Source organism: Fukomys damarensis, unplaced genomic scaffold (genome assembly GCF_012274545.1).
Source record: "Fukomys damarensis isolate Sample0158 unplaced genomic scaffold, DMR_v1.0_HiC HiC_scaffold_37, whole genome shotgun sequence".
NCBI lineage: Eukaryota > Metazoa > Chordata > Mammalia > Rodentia > Bathyergidae > Fukomys > Fukomys damarensis.
Genome location: NW_022900949.1, coordinates 53,591,350 through 53,614,030, shown reverse-complemented (window position 1 = coordinate 53,614,030; position 22,681 = coordinate 53,591,350). Strand labels below are relative to the sequence as shown.

General features: G+C 40.6%; 1 long non-coding RNA gene across 6 annotated transcripts in view; it reads left to right on the top strand.

Moving 5' to 3' along the window:
• Positions 1 to 22,681, top strand: part of LOC104851054 — a 236,978-nt gene that overhangs the window by 159,091 nt on the left and 55,206 nt on the right. The gene's annotated exons all lie outside the window — the stretch shown is intronic.

The following is a 22,681-nucleotide window of genomic DNA, read 5'->3' as shown; positions in this document are numbered from 1 at the left end:
CTCCCCACAACCCTGCCAACATTTATTATTGATTGATTTCTTGATAGCAGCCGTTCTTTGTGGGGTGAGGTGGAATCTCAGTGTTTTTTTTCATCTGCATCTCTCAAATGACCAGTGATGTGGAACATTTTTTCATATAATTACTTGATACTTTTACTTCTTTGTCTAAGAAATGTCTGTTCATTTCAGATGCAAATTTTTGAATCTGGACTTTATATTTGGGGGGCTTTTATTTGAGTTCTTTATATATTCTAGATAATAGTTATTTGTCTGAGGAGCACCTGGTAAAATTTTTTCCCACATTGTAGATTGTCTTATAGTTCTGTTGATGGTTTCTTTTTCAGTGCAGAAGCTTTTTAATAAGATGAGATCCCAGTTGTTGATTCTTTCTGCTAGTTCCCATGCTACTGAGGATTTGTTCATAAAGTCTTTTCCTGTGCCAATATCTTTAAGAGTTCTGCCTAACTTATCTTCCAGTAAGTTTAGTGTTTCTGTTTTAATATTTAGATCTTTAATCCACTTAGATTTTAGTTTAGTGCATGGTTAAAAATAGGGTCCAGTTTTAATCTTTTGCAGGTTGAGATCCAGTTTTTCCAACACGATTTATTAAAGAGACTACCTTTCCTCCACTGAGGATGGTTGGCTTCTTTGTCAAAGATGAGGTAGCTGAGTATGTCTGGAGTTGTTTCTGTATCTTCCAGTCTGTTCCACTGATCCTCAGGTCTGTTTCTTTGCCAATACCATGCTGTTTTTATCACAGTGGCTTTGTAGTATAGTTTCAAATTGGGAATTGTTACACCTGGTGCCATGTGACTGTTGCCTATAATGGCTTTTGCTATTCTAGGTCTCTTATGGTTCCAAATGAATTTTTGGATTCTTTTTTCTAGTTCTGTGAAATATACTGTTGGAATTTGTATTGGCATTGCATTGAATCTGTATATCAGTTTTGGTAGTATGGCCAATTTCACTATGTTGATTCTTCCTACCCAGGAGCAGGGGATCTCTTTCCATTTTCTTATATCCTCTTTGATTTCTTTTTTCAGAGTGCTGTAGTTTTCAGTGTAGAGGCCTTTGCTTTCTTTCATTAGATTGATTCCTAGATACTTCATATTTTTGGATGCTATTGTGAAAGGAATTGTTTCCCTAATTTATCTCTCAGTGAGTCTGTTATTTGTGTACAAGAAGGCTATTGATTTTTGAGTGTTGTCCTTGTATCCAGCTACTCTGCTGAAAGTGTCAATTAAGTCTAGAAGTCTTTTAGTGGAGTTTTTTGGTTCTTCAATGTAGAATATCATATCATCAGCAAATAATGACAGTTTAACTTCTTCCTTTCCTATCTTTATTGCTTTAATTTCTTTCTCTTGTCTAATTGTTATGGCTAATTTTTCAGAACTATATTGAAGAGAAGTGGTGATAGTGGGCATCCATGTCTTTTTCCTGGAAATCAAGATTTTTAAAGTTGTACTTAATAAAAATGGCAGCTTGAAGAAATATTTTTTTCCTGCTTCTAGAGGCCAGCCTAGCCTGTGATCCTCCTCCTGTCCTTACAGAAAACAGTGTTAAATTCGTAAAGGTCCTTTTATAATAGCTGGGAAGTTCCCAGGCACTAGACCCAAGCCTGCAAATTCATTTTCTTCCTGGACAGGAAGCAGCTGTGTTGGTGACAGCATATCTCAACTACAAACAGCATATCTCAAACACATGTAGATGGCTTGCACTGTAACCTAACAGACAGTGAGAAGACATGTCCTACATCACCTGTCTTGAAGACACCCCTTTAAATATGCCTGACCCCAGCTTGTCATGTGTTACCATTTTTCTGAGTGCATTCCATTTTTAGAGTGTGTCCTGTATCTCTATCTCTAATAGATATTCTCATGTCTCTTTTTTACTAACTGAAAACTTTTTCCATGATGAGAGTCAGCAGGTCTATAAACTTTAAGGTTTAAAGCTTAAAAGGGTGAGATAGGCTCTTCATTTCAGCTGTGGAGACCTCACAGATACAACCTGGTGAGAATGGGATTGGGTAGGTGGGGTAAACCCTAGTAGAATAATTTTTCTTCCAGCCTAACAACTGTAGCTGACATTCAAAGGGCTCCCCCTCCTTTAAACCTCCTGCTGTGGTTCGTGGTGAGAGCCAGTGATCACAGGAAATGAAGGAAATTCTTAGACCACAAGAAGAGTCAGTGAAATGAAGATTACATTTTCTAGGGAAATAAAGCCCTAATTTATCCAAGTAAACAAGCTTGTTTATGCTCAAAGTTTTTATTATAAGAATGTCCTAGACATTTTTTTTCAGGTAGCCACAGAACAATCACATTTGATAAGGCTCTGTTCCATAATAGCAAAACAACAAATGAACAAAAATCACATGTAGTGAAAAATAAACTAACAACAATATCAAGGAAACAACCCCCTAAGCCAAATGTACAACCAAGAATCTTCCTTAACAACTTCCTTTACAATTTCCTTCTAGGACATATATAAAATACAGAGGAGCAAGGTCTTGCAAGTATTAACTGCTCTTCACATGTTAGCTAATGTGACTTTTGTTCTCTAAGATACAAATCATATCCCATGGTTCTGGCTTGGCAGGAACTGTGGCTTCTTGGAGCAGGTGGAACAGTTGTAGGTTTGGGAGCAGGTGCCTAGTTGGGATTGCAGTTGTTTGATGAGCCTGGCTGGATGTTCCAATGTGGAGGTGGCAGCCAGGGAGGATTACCCAGATACCTCCCAGCTGCCTCCTCAACCTGTTTTCTTTGATGACCCAGTTGGAGGGAAGATTTCCAAAGATGCACAAAATGTGACAATATCTGCCTTAGGTTGGGTGGCAATAATGGCTTCATAGTATTGCAGATAGGTAACTTAATTAGATATCTCGTAGTTAGACAGGGCCAGCCTAGGAGGAGCCAACATGGAGGACAGTGAAGGAGCCAACATGGAGGGCAATTAAGACACTTTCATGGAAGGCAGAATTGTAAAAGGAGAGAAACTACTACACCCCTGTGCTTCCCCTGGGGATAAATAGCAGTGATTGATATTCTAAATAGGTGTCAATCATCTGGGTGGAGGTGTAAGGTCTTAACCCAGCCTTTCCATTATATAACCCTGACCCCCACCCTTACTGAAAACCCTTATACACTTGCTATGTGACTTGCTCCCCCATTTGACCCCCATTTAATCAATATTATCTGGGTGACTGTACTTGTAATCTTATTGGTTGGTCATGGTTTTGCCCCACCTCATATCTACCTTGTAATTTTCCATTGGGTCTTGTAGTTTTGTCCCACTTTGTACCTGCCTCACCTCATGGCTTTACTATATAAAAAACCTTTGAGAAGTGGGATGGTGGGTAACCCCCTTTCTGGTCTCCCTTCTGTTTGAGACAGAAGCTATCTTTCAATAAATTTTTCCTGCTCTTATCATCCATTGTTCCTAGAATTCATTCTTCCATTTTAGAGAACACGAACTCATGTTTTGGATATCTAGTAGGTATGGTAGTTACATCTCTTTCCCCTATATCAACAGGACTGTGGATTCCCTAGGGACGGTGGCTTTGATGGTCCCTAGGGAAGAATGAGCACTCAGTCTGCCCTGCAGAGGCTCACTGACAGGAAATTCCCTATAGATGCCAGTTCACAGTCCCTGAGGAGAAAATGGATATGATAGAAAGAGGCCGAAAGGAGGGAGATTCAATGGTAGGTCTGTCTGTGGTCTCTCTGGGCCTCTCTGGATCTCTCCCATCTTTCTGACTCCCCAGGATTTCAGTAAAAATCAACAGGTGATGGACAGTGGTCTCAAGAAGGAAAGCTACATAAAGGTGACTCAGGAGTTGTACAGGTGGAGTGTATAACATGTCTGTCATTGTGACATTGTGGTGTGACTGTGGATCAGGGTTTTGCTTTCCGACCTGAGTATTTTCCACAGAAGGAGCATTTCCTTTGGAGTCATAGAAACTTAAGTTTAATTTTCTACTTTTACATTTTGAGTGCTCATTACCTCTTAGGCTCTGTGCTAAACACTATCTACTACCTACTATAATACTACAATATCCCTGTGCATTGACTGGCCCCAGACCAACAGAGCCAAGTACTAGCTAGTATGGGAGCATGATGGTAGAGTTGGACTGACAAATGAGACCACCTGGGTTGTGTCCTTGTCTTGTTAACCAGCTGTGGACCAGAGTTCCAGTCTCCATACCTGTGAATGGAAAGACTAAGGGTAACAGGGATGTTCTCAGGTTACGTGGAAAATATGTGCCACTGGGACTCTTGCATGATAGGAAGGGGTAAAAGCCTCTTATTTCTTTTTATTGTTGGCAGCATTTATTTGGTATTTATTTAATGATTTATAATTTACTCATTTTTACTTGTACAGTTCAGTAGTATGAGACTCACATAGTTGTGCAATTTCCAAATTTTCTTTCATTTTACAATACTGAAACACTGTACTCATTAAACAGCAACTACCTCATCTTCCTTTCCCCAGCCCCTGGCAACCACTCTTTGGCCTTCTGTCTGCCACTCTTGGTACTTCATGTAAAGTAATACAGTACTATCTATTTGTGACTGGCTTATATCATTTAACATAAGGTCCACAAAGTTCATCCAGACTGCATCCATGTAAAAATTTCCTTCTTGTTTAAGGAAGAATAATATTCCATGGTATGTAAAACACATTTTGTTTATTCATTCATCCTTTAACAGACACTTGGGTTGCTTCCACATTTAGGTTATTGTGAATAATGCTGCTCTAAGCATCTCTTTAAGATTCTGCTTTCAGTTCTTCTGAGTTTGTACTTAAAGGTAGAATTGTGGGACCATATGGTGATTCTATCTTTAAGATTGTGAGGAACACCCATACTGTTTTGATTAGTGAGTGCATCGCTTTACATTACCACCAGCAACACACAAAGGTCTTTGGCTTCTCTACATTCCTGCCCCTTCCTCCCTTTCTCTCTCTCCCTCTCTCTCTCTCTCTCTCTCTCTCTCTCTCTCTCTCTCTCTCTCTCTCTCTCTCTCTTTCTGTTATAGTAACAATCTTAATGGATACAAGGTAGTATCATACTTTGGGTTTGGTTTGTATTTATTAATGTTAGTGTTGACCATTTTTAAATATGTTTCTGGGCCTTTTGTGTATCTTCTTTTGTCAAATGTCTATTAAAGTCTTTTGCCCAAATCAGGTATTTGTTGTTGTTTAGTTATAGGAATACTTTATATGTAACTTTATTTTCTTTATCCATTTTTTCTCAATTCAAGCCAAACTTACCAATTCAGAAAATAAGGAAGACTTTACTTCCCCAAGCATTGTGAAACAAATTCACACTTTCTGTTCATGAGTTATCTTATTTAATCTTCACAGTAATCTATGAAGTTATTGTCATTACCTTTAAGGATGAAGCAACTAAGGACACTAGGCTTCATTGCCCCAGACCAGGCTCACAAGGTGTAACTGGCAAAACCATGAGGGCATTCACCTAGGTGTTTCAGAGTCTAGAACCTGAGCTCGGAAACCACTCCTGTTTGCCCTTTGACCTCTGTGGGGATCCCAGGGTGACTTCTCATAATCTGAATGACACATTCCACACCCTCCAGATAGTGGTTGATCATTGATGTGACCCAAGTATGTGACTCTTGACATGTCAGATCCTAGGTACTGGATCAGAAATGTGAGATGCATCTAACACATATTTGCTGAACACCTGCTACGTTTCAGGGATTATACTGGATTTGGGGGATCCAAGATAAATAAAACTCAATTCTTAAATTACATCCAGCAAATGGATGAGACAAATTCAAAGAGCACATGTAATTACCAATTTATATTTGTTAACTTGATTGGGTTATCATACCTAGATATTTTTTCAGACATTATTCTGCGTGTATATGCAAAGGTGTCTTTGGATGAGATTCACGTTTGAATCATAACAGAATATAGAAGATTGCCCTCCCTAACCAGAATGGGCCATTTTCACTTAAGGGCCTGAAGGGAACAGAAATGCTGACATTTTCTTGAATAAGAGGGACTCCTGCCTGGCTGCCTAGAGCTGGGGCATTGGATCTTTCCTGCACTGTATAAAAACAACTTCTTTTCGTGGGTCTCAATCCTGCCAGCATTCAGACTGGAACTATACCATCATTTCTCCTGGGTCTTCAGATTGCAGACTGCAGATCCTTAGGCTTCCAAGTCTCTACAATCATATGAGCCAACCCTTTATTATAAATCTCTCTCTATGTGTATGTGGGTGCACACAAAGTGTTGGTTCACTTTCTCTAGAGAACTCTAATGCAGCAGAGTTATGAATTGAAGTTGTCAACACAGTGGCAGAGGTCTAAATACTCTGTCACAGGGCTCTACCAAACTAGGTAAGTGGGCCTGGGAGTCCTCAGGATACATGGCCTCTTCCCTGGTTTTGAACAGTCCACAAAAGGACAGCACTATTCCGGCCAGGCAAATTCAAGGGAACATGAAGTCCATAGTATCTAGGGCTTTGAGGGGCATTGGCAGGTACATGGCCTCATCCATCCAGCAAGTGTGTCTTGGGCACACTGTGTGGGACAGACCTTGTTCTAGGAATACAGTACAGTCATGAGAATACAGATTCACCAGTCACTTTTCCTGTGGATCCACAGTATAGCAAGAATGGGCAAGCAGGTAATAAGGAAATAGTGATAAGTTGCATGAAGGTAGTCAGTTAGACATTGTGCTTCCTTGTGAAAGCAGTAATATTAGGTGAGAAGCATATTCCAGGCAGAAGGAAGAGCTAGGCAAAGGTGGGTACAGGAAGGACAGTGACTTGCTGAACATAAATCAGGGTGGTCCAAGTTGAGACTGGAAAGCCAAATTTGTCCCTCATCAGGAATAGCCTGTTGGCCATGGGAAAGAGCTTAGATTTTATTGCAGGTAATAAATGAGGTCTTTGCACAATCCCCACCTTGAAACTATACTACAAAGCCACTGTGATAAAACAGCATGTACTGGCAAAGAAACAGACCCAAGGATCAGTGGAATAGATTAGAAGATGCAGAAATAACTCCAGACATACTCAGATACCTCATCCTTGACAAAGGAGCCAAACACCCTCTCTGGAGAAAAGATAGCCTCTTTAATAAATGGTGTTGGAAAAACTGGATTTCAACCTGCCAAAGATTAAAACTAAACCCCTATCTTTTCCTGTGCACTAAACTAAAATCCAAGTAGATTAAATATCTAAATATTAAAACAGAAACACTAAATTTGCTGGAAGATAAGTTAGGCAGAACTCTTGAAGACATTGGCATAGGAAAAGACTTTATGAACAAAACCTCAGTAGTATCTGAACTAGCACAAAGAATCAACAACTGCGATCTCATGGTATTAAAAAGTGCAAGAGAAATCACCAACACAACTGAGAGACTACCTACAATGTGAGAAAAATTTTTTACCAGCTGTTCCTAAAACAAAGGTCTATTATCCAGAATATATAAAGAACTCAGAAAGAGACCCCCCAAATTTAAAAACTCAATTAAAAAGTGTGCATCTGAAATGAATAGACATTTCTCAGACAAAGAAGTAAAAGTAGCAAATAAATATATGAAAAAAGTGTTCAGAATCACTGGTCATTTGAGAAATGCAGATTAAAAAAAAGATGGATTCCACCTCACCCCAGAAAGAATGGCTGCTATCAAGAAATCAACCAATAACAAATGCTTGAGGAGTTGTGAGGAGAAAAGAACCCTTCTCCATTATTGGTATAAGTGCAGAATGGTGAAACCACTGTGGAAATCATTATGGAGATACCTCAAAAAACTAGGATTAGAAGTTGCATTTGACCAAGCTATTCCTCTTTTGGGTATCTTCCCCCCAAAATTTAAAGAATCATACCACAGTGATATATGCACACCCCTGTTTATAGTGGCACAGTTTGTAATAGCTAAAGCTTGGAAAGAGTCCAATTGCCTACCAACTAGAGATTGGATAAAGAAAATGAGTGTGTGTGTGTGTGTGTGTGTGTGTGTGTGTGTGTGTTAAATAAAATGTAGTACTACTCAGCCATAAAAAATGAGAAACGAGAGTCATTTATAGCTAAATGGATGCATATTGAGGCCATACTTTTAAGTGAAATAAACAGGACACATGTAAATACCAAATAGTTTCTCTGGTATGATAAACTAAAAGTGTAAATGAGGTTCAAATGTATAATTGATAATGTGAAATAGAAAGCTGCACAGGTAAGAGAGACCTGAAGTAGGATGAGGACAAGAGAGAGGCACAGGCACAGACAGGTGTGTGTATGCTTCAGAGGCAGAGGCAAGAGGGATTGCAATTGGAGGCATCTATTGGGAGAAGGAATGGACTTAAAGAAGAAGTTGTGATCCAGCTATTTCTGAGGTCAGCAGGTTATGGTTAGTGATGGTACTTGCCACAGAAAGGGAAAAGCTGATAGGTTTTGAGGTGAGGCTTGTTTTGACCAGTCCCTCCAATTCATCTGAGCATTGTATTAATACTCTTTAATCTCCTCTTTCACTGTCCCACCAGCTGGACCAGAGCTGGATCTGAAAGAACTTCAGATTACTAAGCAAACACAGTACAGTTGTGTGCATCCATCCCTTGTCTTCAGGCCTGTCTACCATGCAGGGCATGTTGCTGGGGTAGGGTGCTCCTTGGTTCCTGGCAGAGGTCAGTTCCTGCCCTGGGTGGGGATGGGCAAGTGGACTCACTCTTGTCTCCTCATACCCTGCTCCATCGTTCTGGTCTCTTCCTTCTCCAAGGACTGACTTCAGGCAACACCATGCATAGGCTTTTCTGACCTTGATTCTGACATAGCTTCTTCTGTCCTAGCATCTCCTCTTGGTGCCCACAGCCTCTGGTTAATAAAATAATTGACCCTTTACTTGAAAATCATGCTGCATGAGCTGCTGATTTCCTTGAGGGCAGGGGTCATAGTCTCTTTCCATCCTATAGTCCAGGGGCCTCAGTCATTGTTTCAGTGGAATTAGCAAAATGAATCCATTGTTGGTCATAGCAGCAGCAGACTGGGAATAGAAATCTGACTTTTCCAGAGGCTTCTGGCTTTCCCCCCATCAACCACACTTCATGCAGGAGCAGAGCAATGATAATAGACTCTAACTTTACCTTCATTTTCCTGATTAGGAAAGCCTTGTTGTGAATTAAGATAGTAAATGAGGTGCTGGGACTGTTCCTTGAATAAAGACCAAAATTTGCTTGAACTTAAGCAATAAGTATTTTACTTTTATGACATGTTTGGCATTTTACTCAAAGCCAAATGCATTGCGTGTTCCTATAGTGCAGGCTGGTGTTGGGCTAAAATTCAAATGTTCTCATGCTAATGGGAAAAGTCTGCAGGCTTTAATCACAGCTTGTGATTCAGCCCGATTGACAGTGTTTCCTTTTTTTTTTAAAGTCCCTATTTTTCATGTGAAATGAATGACTCCTTTTTCATTTTGCTCCAGTAATAGGAAATGTTCTCATTGTGGAAAGAAATCTCTACAAGCAGCCCATTAAATAGTAAAGTGCCACTGCTGTGCCCGAGTGGAGTTATCATCCATGGGGAGCACTAGCTCATGAGGTGTACAATGCTGAGTGTGTTTTCCTGGATTGTGGTGCTGAGAGGCAATTTGTTCATCATCTGGGGAGACAAGTGTTCAACATCATTGTCCTTCCTCCTCCAAAGGAACCCTTTGTTTGCGTGTTGGTTTCGCTCTTCCTCACCTCAGCCGCAAACGCAAAGAAAACCTGGTGGGAAGATCCTCAGGGCGCGTTGCTCAGTCCGGCCTGGGAGATGAAGGCAGGCAGCGCTACTACAGGCAGCCTGCGGAGCTGCCCTAAGCCAGGGAGCCCTTGCCACTTAACCTTGTTTCTCTCGCAGTTTTTCTGTCTTGCTATGGCCCAGCCTTGTTGGTTCCTCAGTTCTCAGGGTGGAACGTGATCGTTACTACCAGCTTTCAAATTTACATGCTGCAGACTCGATACCAGTCAGAATCTGACCTCTTCATCCAAATACAGTGCTCTTCCCTGAGCCAGCTCCTGGAAATCAGGAGTAGACTGCACCATCACATGGAGCTTCTGAGTGGGGTGAGGGATGGTCAATTGCCAGAGAAGTGCTGTAGACAGATGATCCAGCAGCTGCTTGTGGCAGTGATTCAACTCCATCGATTCACTCCACAAATGGATAACAAGCTCAGAGATTTCTTCTCTGGTGGAACTCACCTTCTAACAGTGAAATCAGAAAATAGGCAGTAATGAAAAAGGGCTTATGGTGGACACAGAACATGCATTTCTAATTAGGTGGAGCTGCAGCCAGACATAAGTCTCAGACACTTGTTACCTTATTCTTAGAGCTTATGCTGCAGAATTATCTTGAGGGTGCCAGCCCTTCCTCCAAACCTGGTTCCCTTTTCCCTCCTTAGATTTGTTCCTCTCTAGGTAATGTCTGCCATGAATTTGGGACCTCTACCCTCACTCTTGGAGCTGCTGACCATCATATATATCTTACACATGGAATTGAGGCTCAGAGAGACTGAATAATTTGCTGAGGTCCAACAGAGAGGAGAGAGAGACAGCTGGCATTCACATATTCATATCTCTAAAATATTATTTCATCAAACCACACTGTTCCATCCATGTAGAAACACATCTCAAGACCAGGTTGGTAGTAAGGAGAAGACAGAGGGAGAGTGATAAAGACAATGGCTTGCAACAAAAAATTTGAGACACATGGATGGACCAGTGTGTGCTGGGGCAGTGGATTGAGTTACCAAGGCTGAAGGAAATGCAGAGAGATGGCTTATAAGAAATAAGGCTCATTAAGAGATTAACACAAAAGTATAGTGTTCATTGAGACTGACTAACAGAAAAGGACAGAGTCTGGTGGAGGTGAACTGGTCCGGATAGTTACCAGAAGGTCCAGGGATGGTGGGCTGCATAGGGAGTTCTCTTGAGCAAATTTGAAGTGTTGTGGAGGTTGCTAGACTTCAACACTTCATGGCATTTTCCCACACTCAGTTATTACAGGGAGAGGATTTTATGGATTAAACTACATAGCAGTGAGATCATTTCTTACTCTATTGTATGAGCAGCATTCTGAGGAGCTTTCCCCAGATGACACCAGTTTTCCTAGTTCCCTGTGCCCTCAGGCAATTCTTATGTGCATATTCTGGTCCCTGCCACTTAGGATGCTCCCTTGACTTAGAAAGTCTTAGGAACCCAAAAGGGTGCTAAATGCCCTAGTTTTGCTCAGGGATGATATACACCACCTGCCATGTGCTTGATGTCCTTATAATCTTATCAAACTCATTTTCTGCACATCAAGATATACAGTGCAACTAAATCCCACAATGACAGGACAGAGAGAAGTGAATCATAATAATCCCAATTATACAAGAATACAAACTGAATAAAACTTTTCCCCAAGTAGCAGGGAGAAATTACTACTAACTGGAAATAAGATCAAACCTAAGCTTTTCCAAAGCAATAATGTCAGTTTGTAATGTATACAAAGCTAGAGACATATTATGAATATATAAAAAATATATATAACTTTGTTTTGCAAGTGCAGTTACCTCCCTGTGTTGCATTTAGCTTCTTTAGACCATCAAATACAATATACCCTAGCAAAGGCTCAGTTATGTTTGTTTCCATACAAAGTGAAGGACATATATTTAGTATCATCAAAAGGTGAATTTGAGTTCAACCTCATAGAGCAATTGTCCGGCTATGTGTATGAGCAGAAGATATTACTCCAGTTTCATATTTTTTTCTGTTGCATCAATGCAGCTGGTTGTATATGTCATGGAGGACAGCAGAGGAGGACAAAGACAGATCACTGTATACTCAACAGCAATATAAGCTTTCCAGGATTATCACCATACACCAAGCTTTATATTGTCTTTGGTCTATAAGATTGTTTTCAATGTGAACATTTCAAGATTTGGATTGTCCAGTGGTAGTTCTGTGGGATCAGGCTCATAATGGCTCAAGATAAACTTAGGATGTTCCTGTGATCATTATTATCAGGCACTCAGGCAGAAGAATCCTTCCTTCATAATCTCCTGGCTTTCAATTTTGGGAGGGCTGACACAAGTGACTGTCTCAATTTTGACAACTCTTATTCTTTCCTCATACCCCTTCTTGTCTGAGAGCCTTTCAGAAGGCATTGCTGATAAATCATCCAGTAGTTATGTTCTTCATTTGTTCCTCATTTCTGGAATGTTGTTTTGGTTGTTTGTCTTATCTGGTCCTGAGTCAGAGAATAAGTGACTGATGGTTGAGACTTGGTGTCACAACCCTTTTAGCCACATTTAAGCAACAGAGGTTAGAAGGAGTAGCTCTTAGGCTAAGTTAAGCTAGAGTCCATTGTAAAGTTAATTTTATCTGTTGTAAGTGATGCTTAAGAACTCAAAACATTGAATCAGATTTCTAGGATAAGAGTTATACCTCTATAGGTTGTTTAAGCAATAACAGTCACCAAGTTTTCAAGGAAAATATAAAAAAAAAAACTAACAAGAGCAAGACAAATTCAGTTTGTGCAACAGTTTTGAACAAAGAAACAGTTTTTTGTTATCCTAATTTTTACCATAGATAACCAAAGAAAAAAATTGTCTGCAGTACTTGTTGAGAGTCTTTTCCATGAATCTGTGAATGCTTCTGAGAAGAATCAGACCTGTGGTTGGCAGAAGACTTGAAACAGCCATAGCTAGAATTTTGATGAGAATTCAGCAATTGATGAGACATTTCAGTTATTTTATTTCATGCAACATTTTAAGATAATGATCATGACTGACAAGATTATGTCAAAACCAGCTGGCTGTCCTTTGCTTACAGATATATTCCCCAGGTATCTAATACTTTTAAAAGTATCTAATACTTTTAATTATCAGGATGGTACTGCCTTTAACAGTTCTACACAGATTTATATCACTGGCAAAAAATTAAAGAGTAGCCTCAGACTTTTTTATGAGTTTAGGAAATTGTGGTAATGACCACAAATAGACTTATCTGATGTGTCAGTAAATACATCTTCAGTCAAAGCAAACATGTAGGCCAGGTTTTACATAGTAGGAATATGTTAATGTCAAGGCTTCCCCCAAATAACCAAAAACTATTAAAGACAGCAGCAAACACGAGAAATTATCTTGCTAAGATCTTTGTTTCCCATACCAGTACTTATAAATTTTAAGCATAAAAGATTAGATTCTGGTTTCACATAGTGCACAAAGGTTTGATTTTTTTAGAAAACTTGTACTGTTTTAGAAAATGCAAAAAATCTTTTGATTAGGATCAACTTAACATACAAAATTTCTTTCACAAGTTTCATCTTCCACAAACCTTCCTCAATTTAATGTAACCATCTGACTTTTCCCTCCATACATGTTCTTTTTTCTTTTTCATGCAGTCCTTTTACTTCAAGACAAAATCTCTCTTTACCATACAAAATCTTTCCTTACCAAAAGCACATCCTCACATGTATAAATCTCTACATTCCCTCTGTCCTACTTTCTGGTTCCTTTCTGTTGCATGCTTGCAGCTGCTTGGATTTTAACAAGAACTTTTGTCATTTTTTTCCTCCTTTTGGCTTCAGAGATATGTTTCAGCTAAGTTGTCTTGTCTACAGCCCAAGGTACTGGGGTAGTGGAGCAGGTTGCTCAGAGACAAAGAAAATGCTCATAGATGGTTTGTGAGAGACAAGGTTTATGAAAATATTAAAAGAAAAGGATAAGGTTTACTTAGACTTATTGATTTACTAGCAGAAAAGGATATATACATTCAAGCCTTTACTGACATTGAATGACAAAAACTATCTTAGCACAAGTAGAGAGCAGCAGAAGAGTTAGGTAACCTTTCAATTGCAGTTTAAGAGCTATCCCACAGCCATTCACAAGAAATGTTTTAGACACGTTGTCTTAGTTTTTCTTCAATACCAGGATGCAAAACCAAATCCCACCTCTAAAAGGAGTAAAGGTTTATTTTGGCTCAGTTTGTAGAGGTTTCAGTCCGTAGTGGGGTGGCTCCAAGGCAGGCAGCATAGCAGAGGGCCACGGCAGAGAAATAGTGCCTTCATAGCTTGGTAGCAGGAAGCAGAGAGAGATCAAGGGAGATGGGAGAGTTAAACCCTTCCAGGCCACACCCCTAGGGACCCACCTTCTCTGACCAGGCTTCACTTCCCAAATCACACTTAGCTATAAACTCATCAGTGGACTAATCTGTGGATGAGAATCACGCCTCCATGATTCAGTCACCTCCTAAAAGCCCCATCCATTATAAGCGCATGAGGCTTTGGGAGGATATCTAGATATAAACCATAACACATGTCAACTTAGTGAAAAATCAGCTTAAATAATACAATCAAAAATCACATTTATTGATCAGATGAGTTGTGCTCCATTGGGCTCTTATTAATTCCTCAGTGGCTGCCAAGAAGGCTTGTTACCCTCCCTTGGTACCCTTAGCACCACCACGATGCAGCACAAACTGGATGTGACCTGCACCTCTTCCACCTGACACCTGGTTTTGCAGCCTGTTCTGTTGTCAAATTGGCTTGGGGTCAGGCTCCAGCTTGAGTTCTGTCTGGTGATCCAGACCCTCCTCCTCCATCTCCATCTTCCTGGAGGTGTCCTCTCCCAGCACTATCACCCTAACAGGTTTATCCCAGCCCAACTTTTATTTTTCCTGCAATTACTTGACATGGGCTTGAGCTTGGCACTCAGTCTCTGCTGTCATGAGGAGAGACAACTGCATGATTGCGACAATCTTACACAGCTCTTTTTATTTAAATCATATTGATTGCTATCAACAGCAATACTTCCTCTAATTTGAGGGGAGGAGGAATTTTCAGACACTCCATGTATGAATGCAGTGGTTCCCAAACACCCATAATAGCCACTCTGTACACCTGAAAGGAGATGGCCATCCCAGGATTTCTCTCACAGCTTTTACCCTTCTTTTAAACCTCCCTAGCTCTCCAGTTGTCCACAGCCCAAGGTGCTAGGACAGTGGCATAGGTTGCTCTCTGACCAAAGAAAATACTCATAGATGGTTTGTGAGAGACAAGGGTTGTGAAAACATTAAAGGAAAATGATAAGGTTTACTTAGACCTATTGGTTTACTAGCAGAAAAGGATATAGAGTCTAATGGTGGCAGGCCAGACAGGACAGTTTACAGAAGGCCCAAGAGCCATGAAATAGACAAGGAAATAATCAGAGAGAACTTCAAGTGTCCATTGGAGGTCACAGGACTACAATACTCCATGGTGTCCTGTTCCACACTCAGTTGTCGCAGGTTTTGCAGATTAAGCTACACAGCAACACCATAATTGGCTTGCTTTGTCCCATTGTATAACCAGCATCCTGAGAAACAGCTGACTTAGCATTGAAGCCGGAAGGCAATTTCTGCAGAAAACACTAGTTTTCCCAGTTCCTAAGGTCTCTCAGATAATTCTTATCCACACATTCTGCTCTCTGTTCATGATGTCCTCTTGACTCTGCAAGAGTCTTAGAAACACAAAAGAGGCATTTCAGTGACATGGCGCTCGATGCTCTAGTTATTTTAGGGATGATTCAACCAGCCCTGCTGGAATTCCTAGCTGCTAGGACCTCAACTCAGCCATAAGCCCTGTTCCATGCCTTGAGTGAGCTCATACCCGTCACAGGATCCTGTGAATTTTCAGGGGTCTGATGTGCCCATTTTCTCCCTGCTACTCATGTTCTTGGACCTGGGGGTGCTTAGCATAGCATCAGTCAAGGTGTGGAGACACATTCATGTGATTAGGTAACTCTGTGACCCTAAGTAAATCATGTACACATGAAGCTTTCACTAATGTAAATGTAGCATCCATATAGACAGTCTAAGTGTGAGTTATCTTATCTTACAGTCATCTCATCACATTTCCACTTACTCTGTACCTCATAAAGTACTCTCACATCTCAACATCACCAGAACTTTCTTCCTTTTCTACTCTCTCGGTTTTAAGGGTGTCTTAGTCCATTTTATGCTTCTATAACAGAATACCACAGACAGGGTAATTTATTATTATCAGAAGTCTATTGGTTCACAGTTCTAGAGGCTCGGAAGGGCAAATCAAGGGGCTACATCTGGGGAGGGCTTTGTGTTGCATGGTTTCATGACCGACGGAGAAAGAGTCAAAAGGGGCTTGAATGTTTCTTTTATAATGGCACTAATCTCACCATAAGGTGGAAGGCTCATGACCTACTCTCCTCTTAATACCATCACATTGGCAATTGAATTTCAACAATTTCAACAGGAATTTTGAAGGGGACAAACATTCAAACTATAGTATAGGGTGAAACCTAAGTCCTTCCATTTTATCATGTTAAAGAGCCACTAGATACATATTGTTTTGCTATTTCCACTCGTTCTTTGGACTCAGAGAAATGAGTGCTTATGTCCATAGAAAGCTCTCTCTTTGCTCCAGTGGCTTCTGCCTCCATTAGTCTTGGGTCTAGTCTTGTTTGTCCGCCGGTAGCTGTTGCCAGGATTTGCAGCTGCTTACATGAGTACCTGCAGTGAGAAGTCATTCTCTGGCATCTCCAGCATGGCTGTCCTTGTCTGGAGCTGCCTGAAGCAGCCTACTTGAGGTGTGAGGGAAGGTGTTTCCTCCAGAGGAAGTAGTCAAGGAAAGGCAGCGGGTATGAGCAAATGTGAAAGGCGGAGCTAAGGGCACACTTTTGTAAGGGGAAGTGACAGGAAGGAACACAAGGACCCCGCTATCCTGGAGAGTCTCATGGTCCAGGGGACAGTGGAAGGGCTTGTTTATCTTTTGGTTGTGCACAGGGTTGGTTCTCAGACATTTTTATATCTTCAGCCCCAAGCATAGAATCTATTTAATAGGGATAAATGGTAAATCTTTACTGAATGAATGAATAAACACAGGAATAGGTTTTATCAACTGTGAAAGGGACTCAAGGCAGGATGGAGTAGGTCCATTCAAGGGCCAGTTTAGAATCCCTGAAATCCTGTGCCGCAGTCTACCTTCAGTCCTGCTTTGGGTTTATGGAGTGCCTCCCTCTTTTTCATCAGGCAGTACCTGACTCAATCCTTGAGATCTGCAGTAGTGTGGCCCACCAGCCTGCCAGGCCCTTAAGGGAGGAATTTTCCTGCTTTACTATTTACCATTGTTTTTCCAGCCCAGCACACACATGGCTTCAAGAGCTGAAGATGTGTCCAGAAGAGGCCCTTCTAAGCAAAGGACATTGAGACCATGGGGTGGCGCCATTGTTCCAGGCAAAGACTATGTAGCTGTTTGAGAAGGGACAGCATTGGACTTCGCTTTTGAATCCAAACTCCTTGGATATAGCTGTTGAGCTCTAATCTCACTGTAGCTGATTTGAATGAGGAAAATCTGTTTCAGAAAGCAGAATTCCAAGACTGTTCTTTCCTGAAGGTGGCTAAAAAGGGCTCAGCATGTTGATAGGGACCAGCTTCTTACAAAGTGGCAGAAAGCTGCAAGCTGGTCTGCTCACAAAGCAGCTCACTCCTGTTTACAGAACTTGCGGAGTGCACCCAGCATCCCACCCCTGCGCACCATCTTGGTGGCTGTCAGAAACGCAGATGGGGACAAGTGGATAAAGAGCCCCTAACCCGAATTTCCATCATTCCTTCCCTAGCACTGTTTGCACCAAGCTCTATACTCTTCCTGAATAACTATTCCACTCCTTTCTCCAAGTCAGTTCTCAGAAGAGCCTTTTGTGCACCTCCTGCCTCTAGGATCAAGAGCTCTGAATTCTGCATTCTTTTTGACCAAGGACACTGAGAAAGATGACTGTGACCCATGTTTTTTTTTTTTTTTATTGAGTTTATTGGTACATTTAGGGATACAGTACAGTTACATTCAACAAGCTCTATTCTTCCTGAATAACTATTCCACTCCTTTCTCCAAGTCAGTTCTCAGAAGAGCCTTTTGTGCACCTCCTGCCTCTAGGATCAAGAGCTCTGAATTCTGCATTCTTTTTGACCAAGGACACTGAGAAAGATGTGAAACACTTTATTTATCTTTTCATTCTCTCACATTTTTTTCTTTTCCCTTTTTGTTCTTCCCCTACGTATCACACCTTCCCTACACCTTTAGCTCCTTTCCTCCCATTTCTAAATGTCAGTAATCTTATTAGAATCTTATGCATATTGGTGGAATATTCACACCAGGGAAACTATTTGGTATTTACACATGTGGGACTTATTTATTTCACTTAGGAGTATATCTTCAATATGTATCCATTTTCCTATGAATGAATCTATTCTCTCGCTCTTTATGGCTGAGTAATATTCCATTTTATAGAAAAACCACAACTTCTTTATCCAGTTTCCAACGGATGGGCAAATAGGTTGTTTCCAAGATTTAGCTATTACAAACTGTGCCGCTATAAACATGGGTGCACATACTTCTCTGTGATATGATTCTTTTAGTTCTCTTGGAAAGATACCCAACAGAGGGATGGCTGGGTCAAATGGAACCTCCAGTCCAAGCTCTTTGAGGTATCTCCATATTGATTTCCATAGTGGTTGCACTAGTCTGCACTCCCACCAACAATGGAGGAGGGTTCCTTTCTCCCCACAACCCCGCCAACATTTGTTATTGTGTGATTTCTTGATAGCAGCCATTCTTTGTGGGGTGAGGTGGAATCTCAGTGTTGTTTTCATCTGCATCTCTCGAATGACCAGTGATGTGGAACATTTTTTCATATATTTTCTTGCTGCTTTCACTTCTTTGTATGAGAAATGTCTGTTCATTTCGGATGCCCATTTTTGGATCGGGTCTTTATATTTGGGGGGACTGATTGTTTTGAGTTCTTTATATATCCTTGATAATAGTCCTTTGTCTGAGGTACAGCTGGTAAAAATTTTTTCCCACATTGTAGATTGTCTCTTAGTTCTGCTAATGGTTTCTTTTGAAGTACAGAAGCTTTTTAGTAAGATGAGATCCCAGTTGTTGATTCTTTCTGCTAGTTCCCGTGCTACTGAGGATTTGTTCATAAAGTCTTTTCCTATACCAATGTCTTCCAGAGTTCTGCCTAACTTACTTTCCAGCAAGTTTAATGTTTCTGTTTTAATATTTAGATCTTTAATCCATTTGGATTTTAATTTAGTGCATGGCGAAAGATAAGGGTCTAATTTTAATCTGTGACAGGTTGATATCCAGTTTTTCCAACACCATTTATTAAAGAGGCTATCTTTCCTCCACTGAGGATGGTGAGCTCCTTTGTCGAAGATGAGGTAGCTGAGTACATCTGCATTTGTTTTTGTGTCTTCCAGTCTGTTCCATTGATCCTCAGGCCTATTTCTTTGCCAGTACCATGCTGATTTTATCACAGTGGCTTTGTAGTATAGTTTCAAATTGGGAATTGTTACACCTGGTGCCATGTGACTGTTGCCTATAATGGCTTTTGCTATTCTAGGTCTCTTGTGGTTCCAAATGAATTTTTGGATTCTTTTTTCTAGTTCTGTGAAATATAGTGTTGGAATTTCAATTGGCATTGCATTGAATGTATATAGCAGTTTCGGTAGTATGGCCATTTTCACTATGTTGATTCTTCCTACCCAGGAGCAGGGGATATCTTTCCATTTTTTTATATCCTCTTCGATTTCTTTTTTCAGAGTGCTGTAGTTTTCAGTGTAGAGATCTTTTGTTTCTTTTGTTAGATTGATTCCTAGATACTTCATTTTTTTGGATGCTATTGTAAAAGGAATTTTTTCCCTTATTTCTCTTTCTGTCTGTCTGTTATTTGTGTATAGAAAGGCTATTGATTTTTGGGTATTCACCTTGTATCCAGATACTTTACTGAATCTGTCAATTAAGTCTAGAAGTTTTTTGGTGGAGTTTTTTGGATCTTCAATGTAGAGTATCATATCATCAGCAAATAATGATAGTTTAACTTCTTCCTTTCCTATCTTTATTGCTTTAATTTCTTTCTCTTGTCTAATTGCTGTGGCTAATGTTTCCAGAACTATATTGAAGAGAAGTGGCGATAGTGGGCATCCTTGTCTTGTTCCTGATTTTAACATGAAGGTTTTCAGTTTTTGGCCATTCAATATGATGTTGGCTGATGGTTTTTCATAAATAGCCTTTATTAAATTGAGGTATAGACCATCTATTCCAATTTTTTGCAGGGTTTTTATCATGAATGGGTGTTGAATTTTATCAAGACCCATGTTTTCTGTACCTGCTGTTTCTTGATTACTCATTGCTGTGGTGATTTCCTTGTGGTTAAACTCCATTCCTCAACTATGTGCTATTTCCTCACATAGCAAGTACTCAGTAGATATTTATGGATGTTGGAGAGCATAGTAAAGCATATTTCTCCATATTCAAAGGGCTGGGAGATGTTTAATAGCAAAGCATTAAAAATGAAGAGTATGTAGGTCATTACTCTTGTTCTCAGACAGCTATAGATTATGACTTTAGATAATAATCTATAAACTAACAGTGTGACTTTGTTAATATTATTATTAGAAATAACATTAACAATAGGCACATTTATTGAGTGTCATATATAGTAGTTATTGTGCCATGCATATTACATATGTACTTCATCTCGCTTTCCCAACAACCCTAGGAGGTGTATTTTCCATTTTCCATTTGGAGAGACGTAAGATTCAGGAAGATTAAGTAAGCCACTCAAGTTTCTAAGTTATTGCTGGCTGAGTGCTGTGTTACTGGAAAGCCCTGTAGCCCATGCCTACAGGGATTTGACCCCATGGTGGGCCCTAGGCTTCTGCAGAGGTACCCTTAATCAGATCTGACCCTTGAAGGGCTCAAGGACTCTGCAGTATGGTTGAAGGAGCAGCAGTTTAAGGGGGGCCAGAAGCAAGCGCCTTGGAAATCTGGATCGAAGTGAGTCCCTCACATTCTCCTTCAGTAAGAATCAAACAAAGCCTGAGGGGGCTGGGGTTTTGGCTCAGTGGTTCTGCCACCTGCCTCACAAGTGCAAGGGCCCAAGTTCTATCCCCTGTACCCAAAGCAAAGCACAAGTGCAAGGGCCCAAGTTCTATCCCCTGTACCCAAAACAAAGCCTGAGGTAAGATGCACTTGTGCAGCAGAACATGTGCAAAGAAGGTGTGGCATTGCCTATTTGGTTGACCTGCGAGACTCCCTGTTCTCAAATATCTTCCTCTCTGACCTGTTATTGAGCTTCTAGTGTCACTCTTCATCCTTATTTTCTTTGAGTTTAAACTTTTTCAGTCTTTCAACACCCTCCATGTTTATACATCTTAGCAAGGGCTGAGTTGAGAGTCATCTGGAAGGAGGATGAGTATCTGGAAGGGACTGGTCTAGTCCTTTGTCTCCTTAGCTGGTGATGTAGCCAGAAGGTGGGCAGAAAGTCACAGAAGGGGCCCCCGGAAGGAGGAGGCAAAGACACAGACGAAGAGAATCAAGCTTTTGAATTTGGACAGCAAAGAATTCAGGACCCTGTTTTTCACCCATTCTGTATACCCTGTCTCCCGAAGCTGCCACTCCTGCAGCTGGAGTCCTAGATGCCTCGGTGTGTTTAGCAAACATAGCAGATGTTGCTAACAGTAAGAGATGGAAGACAGAGAAGAGTCTTCAGCAAAACTTTCACCCAGCTGGAGATACTGACAATGAAAATGGATTTTCTAGGGAAGGAAATCGCTGGCTTGACACTGAATATTTTCTTGGTGAGGAAAAAAGCTAAAAGGGCCTCATCAGCTTCCAGCATGAGCAGCAGGGAGCTCTCGGTCACTTTTCTGTGAGGACAAGATCTTTCATCTTACTGTTAAAAATTAGGCTGAGGCTCCAAGGCCTCAGAAGAGTAAATTACTAAGATCTTTCTCTCCTGAGAACAAATCAATGTGGAGAAAAGGAAGAAGAGGATTGAAATGTGAGGATACCAAGCACCTGAAGAGAACAGGCAAATGGCAAGGCAAGTGGAGGCGTCTGGAATGTCTGCACTTCTGGTGATTTATTTAATGGCTGTTTTGTTGGCCTCCTTTATAGAGGTCTATTGTGTGCTTGCTATTTCTCAGGATATAACCACAAATATTTAGAATCTTACTAAGTTGCTTTCCTAGAGTAGCTCCAAATTTGGGTGGCTTTGTTTGGTTTAAGAAAGTCATACAATTTCTCTAAACAGGACTGAAGACTAATGGCACTTAAAGATGTCCAGGCCCTAATTACTAGAACCCATGATACCTTTTATGGGAGAAGGGCCTGTGCAGATGAGTTTAAGGATCGCAAGAAAGGGTTGTTATCCTGGTGGCCACTAAATGTAATCACAATTTCCATATAGGAAGAAGGGAAAAGAAGGTCGAACAGAAGGTCAAGCAGAATAAGAGCCAGAATCACAAGATGCTGACTTTGAACATGGAGGAAAGACCAGGAACCAGGGAAAGAAGCTGTAGAAGCTGGATGGTACAAGGAAGAGATTCTCCCTTAGAGCTTTGGAGAGAGTGTGGCCCTGCCAGTACTTTGAGTTTATCCAGTGAAATCATTGTTGACTTCTGACTCCTAGAACTGTAAGAAAATAATTGTGTGTTGTTGTAAATTATCCATCACATTTGTAGAAATTTGTTATAGCAGCAATAGGAAGTTAATACATGGGCCATGGTAAGAATTTTCACACCTGGGTTCCTGGTCTATAAGGAACTTTCAAATTAAGTGCTATTTTAGTCAGGTTCTTCAGAAAAACAGAACTCATGGGAAACATATATATAT